Source organism: Rhinoderma darwinii, unplaced genomic scaffold (genome assembly GCF_050947455.1).
Source record: "Rhinoderma darwinii isolate aRhiDar2 unplaced genomic scaffold, aRhiDar2.hap1 Scaffold_66, whole genome shotgun sequence".
Classification (NCBI taxonomy): Eukaryota; Metazoa; Chordata; class Amphibia; order Anura; family Rhinodermatidae; genus Rhinoderma; species Rhinoderma darwinii.
The window spans coordinates 12,212-22,617 of NW_027464216.1; the positions used below are offsets into that span (position 1 = coordinate 12,212).

General features: G+C 42.8%; 1 long non-coding RNA gene across 1 annotated transcript; it reads right to left on the minus strand.

Moving 5' to 3' along the window:
* Nucleotides 1-5,189: 5,189 nt before the first annotated feature.
* On the minus strand, nt 5,190-9,874 carry LOC142728043 (uncharacterized). The gene is made up of 3 exons (XR_012877444.1): nt 9,742-9,874; nt 8,790-9,098; nt 5,190-6,530 (listed from the first exon to the last, which is right to left on the minus strand). It is a non-coding gene; the product is annotated as an uncharacterized LOC142728043 (long non-coding RNA).
* Between the last annotated feature and the right edge of the window lie 532 nt (nt 9,875-10,406).

A 10,406-nucleotide genomic window follows, 5' to 3' on the forward strand; every position in this document is an offset into this window, starting at 1 on the left:
ACCCTATTCCTAAAACCAAAACTACACCTAACCACTTACCCTCACACTATTCCTAACCCCCTAAACCTAACACCCCCAACCCCCTAAACTAAAAACCCTAACACTCTAACCCTAATCCCATAACTCAAACCCCTAACCCCTTAACCCTAGCCACATAACCCCCTAAGTCTAACCCTATTTTTTACCCTAAGCCTCTAACCCTATTCTTAACCTTAACCCCAACCCTATTGCCTAACCTAAAACCCCTAACTCCTTAAGCCAATCACCCAAACCCTATTCCCCTAACACTAACCCAAATTTATCCCCCTAACCCCAACCCCTAACACCTTCACTCCAACCCTATCCACTAATACTAACCCCCCTAATACAAACCCTAACACATAACGTTAACTCCTTAACTTTCTAACCCTAACCTGCTAACCCTAACCGCAACCCTGTAACCCTACCCCCTAACCTTCGCCCTAAAACCATAACCCCCTAAACCTAAGCCCAACCATAACACTCTCACCCTATTCCTAAACCCTAACCTCTAAACTCTAACACAAACCCTACCCCCTAATCCCCAAACCCTAACCCTAGCACCCTAGCCCTCAACCCCCTAACCCTTTTACCTCAAACGTATTCCTAACTCTAACCCCCAACTCTAATTTATAACCCTACCCCAACCCCCTATCCAAAACCCTACCCCCTAACCACATACCCTCACCCTATTCCTAACCCCCACTCCTAACTTAAAAACCCTAACTATAACTCCTTAACCCCTCACCTTAACCTTTTCATAACCCCTAGCCCTAACCCCCTACCCTATTCCTAAACCCTAACACTCTAACCCCTTCGCCTCATTCCATACCCCAACCCTATTCCAAACCCCCCAAACCTAATCTCTAAACCCTAGCCCCTAACTCCCTAAATTCAACCCCATCCTTTCACTCTAACCCTATTCCTAACCCTAACCCCAAACGCTAACATCCTAACCCCCTAACCCTATTCCTAACCCATTATGGCTCTGGCTGGGGATTTCGCTCCTGGAGGAGCCCTAACTCCTAACCCGAACTCCATCCTGAATTCTAATCCAAACGCTAACCCTAAACCACTAATCCTAACCCCCAACCACTAGCCTCTAAACCCTATTCCTAACCCCCTAAACCTTTGCCCAAACCCTAACATCTAACCCTACCCCTAACCCAACATCTTAACTATAAACCTAACCCTATCCCCTAAGCATAATCCCCTAACCCCAACCCCTTAGCCCTAACATCCTAACCCATACCCCAACGTCCTAACACTCTAACCCTAACCCCAACCTCTAACCCCTAACCTTTAAAAATATTCCTAACCCCGACCCTGAACTCTAAACCCTATCTACTAACGCCAACCCTTTTACTAACCCCCTAACCCAAACCCTACCCCCTTACTCTATTCTTAACCCCAACCCTAACACCATCACAAATCGCTTTACAGCAAGGGCTCTGTCCAGGGACTCCTGGGACTGTCTTGAGGAAGACCTTGACATCCCTGTTCATTTATGGAGAGTGACATTAAGGGATTTGTAATGCGAGCATCCCCGGCCAGAGCGTAGTCAACACTCTGGCCGGGGATTCCTCTCCAAGAGGGAGCCCCTGATGTCGCAGTCCATATATAAACAGTAACATTAGGGGCTTTAAGATGCCGGAATCCCTAACCAGAGCGTCAGGAAAAGCCCTAATCCTATCCCTTAACTCTAACCATAGCCCCTAACCCCTTAACCCAAACTCTAACACCCCAACCCTAACCACACAAACCTCTAAACCCTAACAACTAACCCTATCCCCTAACCCACTAAACCTTACCACTTAACCCTAGCACCCTAACCCCATAATTCTTACCCTAACTCTTACCCTAAATCCCAACCCTGATCTTCTAACCCTAACCACTAACCCTATTCCTACCCCTAATCCACAACCCTAACTGCTAAACCCTAACCCTTATCCTAACCCCTTTAAAATTGCACCCCAACCCCCTAACACTGTAACCCTAACCATATTCCTAATCCCCAACCCTAGCCCCTAACCTCTAAATCCTAACACCAACCCTATTCCTAACGCTAACAACTAACCTCTAAACCCTAACCCTATCCCCTAACTCTAGCATCCTAACTCCAACTCCCTAACCCCCACCCCTTAACCCTAACACCCTACCCATTTAAACTTAACCATATTCCTAACCCTAACCCGCAACCATAGCCCCTAACCTCTAAACACTATCCCTTAACCCCAAACCTATTCCTAACCCCAACCCACTACCCTCACCGTATTCCTAACCCTTTTCGAACCTTAACCCCTAACCCCAACCCTACACCGATTCTAACCCTGTTCCTAACCCCAACTCCTAACATTCTAATTTCCTAACCCGCTAACCCCAACCCTAACCCCAATCCTACCCCAACCCTTGCCCTAAACCTATTTCTAACACTATCCTCTAAACCCTAACACAAACCCTAATCCCCAAAACCTAACCCCTTAACCCTAGCATCCTAACCCCTTAACCCTTTTTCCTTAACCCTGACTCTAATCCTAACCCCAAGCCCCTATCCACAACCCCTAACACACTAACTTCCTAACCCACTAACTTAAAACATAACCCCAACGTAGGCAACACTCTGGCTGGGGATTACGCTCCTAGAGGAAGCCCCTGACGTCCCTGTCCATACATGTACAGTAACATTAGGGGCTTTAAGATGCTGGAATCCCCAACCAGAGCGTCAGCAATGCTCTGGCCGGGGATTTCGCTCCTGGAAAAGCTCTAACCCTAACCCCTAAAACCCTATCCCTAAATGTAGCCCCTAACCAAGAACTTTACAGCAAGTACTCTGGCCGGGGATTCCTGTTTTGAGAAAGACTTTGGCATCCCTGTTGATATATGGAGAGTAACGTTAAGTGCTCTGTAATGCGAGAATCCCTTGACAGAGCGTCGGCAAAACTCTTGCCGGGGATTCCACTCCTAGAATGAGCCCCTGAAGTCAATGTCCATAAATGGACAGTGACGGCAGGGGCTATAAGATGCCGGATTCCTCAGCCAGAGCGTCGGAAACACTATGGCTGGGGATTCTGCTCCTAACCTTAAACCTAGCCCTCTTACCCTAACCTTCTAACTCTAACTCCAACCCTAAACCTAACCCTATTCCTGACCCTAACCACTAAACTCTAAATCCTAATCCTATCCCCCAATCCTAACCCCTAAACCTAGAACCCAAACCCCTTAACCCAAGCACCCTAAGCCCCTAACCCTAACACTATTCCTAACCCCCTAACTATAACCCCAACCCTAACTCAAACCACCTCACCATAACCCCAACTCTAACCCTCTATCCCCTAACCGAGAGCTTTACAGCAAGCACTCTGGCGGTGGACTCCTTCCTGGCTTGAGAAAGAACTTGACGTCAGTATTCATATATGGAGTGTGGCATCAAGGGCTTTGTAATGCGAGAATCCAAGGCAATGCTCTGGCCGGGGATTCCGCTCTTGAAAAAACCCTATCCCCTAAATCCCAACCCCTTAACCCTAATGCCTAACCCCCTAACCAAGCGCTTTGCAGCAAATGGTCATGTCGAGGACTCCTCTCTTGAGAAAGACCTTTATGTCACTGTCCATATATAAACAGCGATATTGGGGACTTTAAGATGCCGGAAATTTCAGCCAGAGCATCGGAAAATGCTCTGGCTGGGGATTCCGCTTCTGGAAAAGCTGTAACCCTAAACCTAACCCTATAACCCCCTAACACTAACATCTACCCTCTAAACCCCTAACGCCCCAAACCCTTACCCTAACCCTCTAACACCCTAACTCCAACCCTAACCCGCTAACCTCCTAACCCTCTTACTCCCTAAACCCCTAACCAAGTTCTTTACAGAAAGCGCTCTCGCTTAATATATCCACCTCTGCTTCAGAGGATTAGCAGGCCTGTGTCTGCTGTCATGCAGTGATGACATGATAACTACCTACACATGATTGCTCTAGCCAGTCGCTGGCCTCAGCATTGACGCAGCGGTCACGTGCGTGAAGCTGAAATTTCATCACTGCAGGACAGCTAAAATGAGTGGTGAGACCATCGGAGCGGCAGGGATATACCAGGTGAATAATGTTTCCTCGTGTGTAATGTGTAAATGTATTTGTGTAATGTGCATGTGTGTATAATGTCGATATATGTTTGTGTGTAGAGTGTAATGTGGATATATGTGTTTGTATAGTGTCAATATATGTATGTGCTTAATTTGAATATATGTAAATGTATCTGTGTAATGTATTTGTATGTACGTGTGTGTGTGTGTGTGTGTGTGTGTGTGTGTGTGTGTGTGTGTGTATGGAAGTATGTATGTATGTGTGTGTGTGTGTGTATGGAAGTATGTATGTGTGTGTATATGGAAGAATGTGTGTGTGTGTGTGTGTATATGGAAGAATGTGTGTGTGTATGGAAGTATGTAGGTGTGTGTGTGTGTGTATGGAAGTATGTAGGTGTGTGTGTGTGTGTGTGTGTGTGTGTGTGTGTATGGAAGTATGTATGTGTGTGTGTGTGTTTGTGTGTGTGTGTGTGTGTGTGTGTATGTATGTGTATGTCGTGTGTGTGTGTATGGAAGTATGTAGGTGTGTGTGTGTATGGGGGTGTGCGTGTGTGTGTGTATATGTGTGTGTATGGAAGTATGTATGTGTGTGTGTGTGTATGTATGTCGTGTGTGTGTCGTGTGTGTATGGAAGTATGTAGGTGTGTGTGTGTGTGTGTGTAAGTATGTAGGTGTGTGTATGGAAGTATGTAGGTGTGTGTGTATGGAAGTATGTAGGTGTGTGTGTGTGTGTGTGTGTGTGTGGGTGTGTGTGTGTGTGTGGGTGTGTGTGTGTGTGTATGGGGGTGTGTGTGTGTATGGGGGTGTGCATGGGGGTGTGTGTGTGTATATGTGTGTGTGTGTATGGAAGTATGTATGTGTGTGTGTATGGAAGTATGTATGTGTGTGTGTGTATGTATGTGTATATCGTGTGTGTGTGTATGGAAGTATGTAGGTGTGTGTATGGAAGTATGTAGGTGTGTGTGTATGGAAGTGTGTGTGTGTGTATGGGTGTGTGTGTGTGTGTATGGGGGGGTGTGTGTGTATGGGGGGGGGTGTATGGGGGTGTGTGTGTGTGTGTGTGTGTGTGTGTGTGTGTGTGTTTTTTCGTGTGTGTGAGTATGTGTGTGTGTGTGTGTGTGTGATCTTTAAAGACTAATGCTGCCCCTTCAGATTTGTATTTGTTATAAGTCCTCTTATCTTGTCATTTATTGTCTTTTTAACATTAGAAGCAAGCTTTTTCTAGTTTCATTTTAGGGTTTTTTAATACTTGTTACTTATAAGATTATATTTTACAGTGTAATTACTTAAAGTACATGTAAAGCATTCCCATGTAGTGTCTGTATATTTATTTGACAATAGTTGCTCCCAGTCTATTTCCTGCTGTGCAGCCCTCAACCGGGAGAAATTGGCCTTTTTAATATGCAGTCAGTGTTTTACCCTCCCAGCCTGTTTGCTTTTAAGGTTCTGTTCATGTGGAGTTTTTGCAGGCAAAAAATTCTGCCTGGAAAAATCAGCTCCGCCTTTTTTTAAGTGTTTTTTTTACCACACACGTTTTTTGACACAGTTTTTGATGCGTTTTCCTACGTGGTTCTTTATGCCCATTTTAAAGCGTTATTTTTATCTCCTTCTTCAACAGGCAAAGGAAGAAAAAAAAACGCAAGCATTTTTTTTTTTGGTTAAAAACGCTTCAAAAACGGTCGCGGCCGTTCACAGCATTTTTCCGTCTCTCATTGATTTCAATAGGGTTTTTTGAGGCGGAAAACGAATCTAGAAAGGTCATATCACATACGTAGTGGAACCATTATACCCTAATGTTTTCTCCTTCTTTAGTAGCGTACAACTCAAGTGCCAACTTCCATTACATGATAGTGTCTCAACAGGACTCTTTCTACAATAGATCTGGGGGTCGGCCAGTGAATACTTTTTCTCTACGTTCAGCTTAACAACAATACCAATGATGATGATGATGATGATGATGATAATATCCCTGCCTCTTTTCTATAGTAGTCTCAGTACATGTTTTAATATGATATCATTGATAAATGAATAATGAATTGAGTATTTCTCTAGCTGTGACCATCTCATGACTATCACCACATATGGAGCATCCTGCGCACTGACAATTACTAAGCCTCTCCATATTTCTCAGCATTTTCTGCTCCTTTACCCTGGGATCATATAGTCAGAAGTAACATATAAGTTCTCTCCTCACTGTTCAGACGTCATGGGTTTTCTGCTAGGATGGACACACCAGTATTTACAATGTGTCTCTTCTTCTAGATGTTTGTAGGAATCTTCTTGTAGCCAGGATCTCCTTCTCTGTGCTGGTTGGTGTCTTCTAGATGTTGAAGGTGGTCATCTTCTAGGTATATGCAGGAATCTTCTAGCTGCTAACTGGGGTCTACGTGTTGCCAGGACTCTTTAAAATCTCAAAGACTGGGATAAAGATCTCCTGAAAAAAAAAAAAAAGAAAAATATTTTGAGACAAAAAACGACAAATATATAACCTACAAAGAAATTGATGCTACCAAAAAAAGTGTAGAAAATGTAAAAAATCTTTATTGGAATAACAATGAAAAGCTACATGTCAATACAATTAAATTAAAAATACTGCACAAGACTCTACAGAAGAAAAGGACAGCTCATTGTGTGACTCACAAAGAAAATAATAATTAGATAAGACCCCATGGCTGCACAGACCTGCGTAATGTAGGTCATATATAAATAGCAAATGGTATGGAATAAACAACTATACAGTGCAAAAAAGCAGCCAGCGCATAAGTAAGAGCAAAAATGAATCAACTATTAAAACAAGTATGGAGGGATATAACATACCCATAATAAGGTTGTTCAGGAGCACCAACACAGTGAGTGCCCACCCAGACGCACGTTTCAGCGCTAAATGCCTTCATCAGGGTGTGGCGCTGATAGTACACACACAGTATTTAAATGAACGCTAGCCAATGGTGCTTAAATATATCCAGGTGATATATATATGCCCATAAATCAGATCAGTGCACTCACTGTTTACTATCGGTGGCAATATGTGGTCGAGTACATGGCCGGACTCCAGAAACGGCAACAACGAGACACTGGGGCGGAAACACATCAGCGCGTCACCTGACGCGGTCACGTGTGTCAGCAACCCAGCGTGTCATGGGTGACGAATCGGAGGCCGGTCAGTCACAACCAATCAGAATGCAACCAGTGATTGAAGGCATGAAAAGCATTCAGAAGGATATTAACCCTGTACGGGCAGTCCAATAGCGATGCAGACATGAAGTGTAAGTCTAAACCCAAAATACAGAGAGACAAGATAGTTATACAGATATATTGCACATGTATCATACAAATACATATAAATATATGGACACAAAGTGATGTGTGATGAAGAGCGTCAACGTGTAGGGAGTAATCAAGTGTGGAACATTATTATCAATTATAATGTGTGAAAAAAGACCAATATATACGTGCCAAAAGGAACAATCCAGTGCACAACCTGAACATAGTAGGGAAGTGACAGGTAAGAAATGATATTAAACACAATAAAGTGTTGTTTATATAGAACATGTGTAAGTAAAAGAGTGAAAAGGTAATAAATGTATGGTGACAAAATAAAAGAAATAAAAAACGAAAAATAAAATAGTGTGAATAGGCGTGTGCGATGAAAAAAGAAGAAAAAAACAACGTGTGTATTATGCATCAAAAAATAAAATGGACTACAAGTGCCATGCACAAAGCAGATTTTAGTTACATGTCGATATATCTAATACAACAAGCCTCAAAGGTGCAGAATATAATATGCAGTGATCTGCAGACAGAGCCCGCTTTTCTATTGTTTGTGAAGATCATCAGAAGTAGGAAATCATTGTTGAGGATGAAGATCATGACAACCCGAAAATTGCACAGTTGACATAGTCAACACAGGCAGCGTAAACCATATATCTAATCTGTATACATAAATAAAGAAATGTCGATTAAAATCAAAATAAGAACATAAAATCAAAAATACCCGACTAAAAGCTTTGGTAGCAGTCAGAGAAATGCAGCAACACCAATGTTCTCATTGAGACCCCTCGGTTGTGTTGTCTTAAGCCTCCATATCCACCTGCATTCTGATTGCAAAAGCCTCTTTTTACATCTCGTCCTCGCATATCAGTATTGATGTGATCTATTCCCTTCACTCTCACAAGTCTAGAGTTACACGCATGATGTAGGTGAAAATGTTGTGGAATCGTCTTCAGCTGTTCCATATACTCTACTGTTTTGGCATTTTCAATGTCTCTAACATGTTCTCTTACGCGAAAGCGCAATTCTCGGGTTCTCATGCCAATATACATTTTAGGGCAAGGGTAAGTTGCATGATAGATCACACCTGTAGTGCCACATGTAATTGGCCATGGGAGCTTAACATTTTTCAACCCACTTGAGTCAACAAAACCCTGAGAGCGTTCAATATTAGGGCAACTAATACAGTCGCCGCAAGGGTTACAATCCCACTTAGGACCAATCTTTCCAAAACATTTACCCGGTTTTTCCACTGTTCGGTAACTGAACTATTGCGTCACGTAAAGAACGCGCTCTACATGGTGCAACAGCAAGATAATTTGGTAGTACTTTCTGTAGAATTGGATCATTGAGGAGCATCGGCCAAAATGTGTTTGAGGTGTCCCTCATTTCTGACCAAATGATACGTGTTCGTAAATCTTACCTTAGGAGAAATTCCTTATTTTTAGTTACAGTTTGTAATAGCTGTGCACGAGGGGGAGCTGTGCACGAGGGGGAGCTGTGCACGTGGTCGTCAATGGCCTTTATTAACATTGCGGCAGCGGCTGCAGCCCTGTTGAGCAAGTCTCTTTCTTAACTCAGTCGTGCGGAATTTCAAATCTTCATGAGTTGAACAAATTTTCTTAACACGCAGTAATCGTCCAGTTGGTATAGCTTCGATGGTGTGGCGAAGTTGTGAAGACGTGGCGTGAAGAAATGAGTTTGTTGATGTCTCTTTACGATGCAAATCTGTCTGGAGACAACCATTATGGTTCCTTTTAGTTAGTATGTCCAAAAAATCTATCTCAACATGATTCCACTTGCATGTTAATTTAATGTTACGTGTATTATAGTTAAATACACTGATGAATTCCATTAATTCATCCGAAGTCCCCTGCCAGATCATGAAGATGTCATCAATGAACGGGCCCAGAAAAGGAGTTGGTTCATTGATATCTCATGATCTGGCAGGAATAGGTCCCTCTCCCACAGCCCCAGGAACAGGTTGGCGTATGAGGGTGCACAGGCTGCCCCCATTGCCGTGCCCTGGAGTTGCAGGTAGAAGGACCCATTGAACGTGATAAAAATTGTGTTTGAGAACAATGTCCGAAAGGGTGAGCAACAACTCTGAAAAGTCTTTCCTATATTGCTCATATGCAAAAAGGTGGCCACTGCATGCAACCCATCCGAATGCTGGATGCCGATATATAGTGACTCAATGTCACAAGTTACCAAAATATGTCTGTCATCTAAATGAATCTCTTCAATTTTCAACAACAAATCTGCAGAGTCGCACAGATACGAAGGTAGACATTCCACTAATGGTTTTAAATGGTGGTCGACCCATTTGCACACCTTCTGAGTTAACCCCCCGGTACACAATATAATTGGCCTACCTGGAAAGTCCTTATGAATTTTGGGTAGTAGAAAAGGCGTCTGTATCGTTGGCTCAGTCACAATCAGTGCCTCCATTAGGGACTTGGAGAGGACTCCGGCATCCATACCATCTTGTAGAATGTGGATCATCTTTGCTCTAAAGGATAATAAAGAATTGTATGTTAACCTTCTACAACAAGTGGAGTTTTTTTTTTATTTCGTTTTTTTTTTAATTGATGTATTTTTTATTTTTCCAAACATAACAAACAAGCGAACAACAATTCAACAATATTTCCCATGGCAATAGCATCTCTGAACACTTATATCATTATTTTGCATATTATATAATCTACAATTTGTATAAATTACTTCAAATGATCCTAGTTGGAGCGAGGACAGAATTAGAGATTTTACCCCAAAGACAAATTGAAAAAGTGTCAATATTCATAGGAAATGAAACACACTAAATAAACCATAAAGAAGGGGGAAGGGAAGTATAGAGGGGGGAGGGGGAAGAGGATGGACACGTGTATCCCCATCGTTACCGCGATCCAATACAGATATTTAAGGAATCAGATCATGATTGGTGTCACACCAGACAGCTGATGCTCCAGATACCAAGTTGTGGAGCCAAAGCATGCAATCAGTTTTTGTTTTATATGAAGTGGTAAGAGAGGTATAAAGT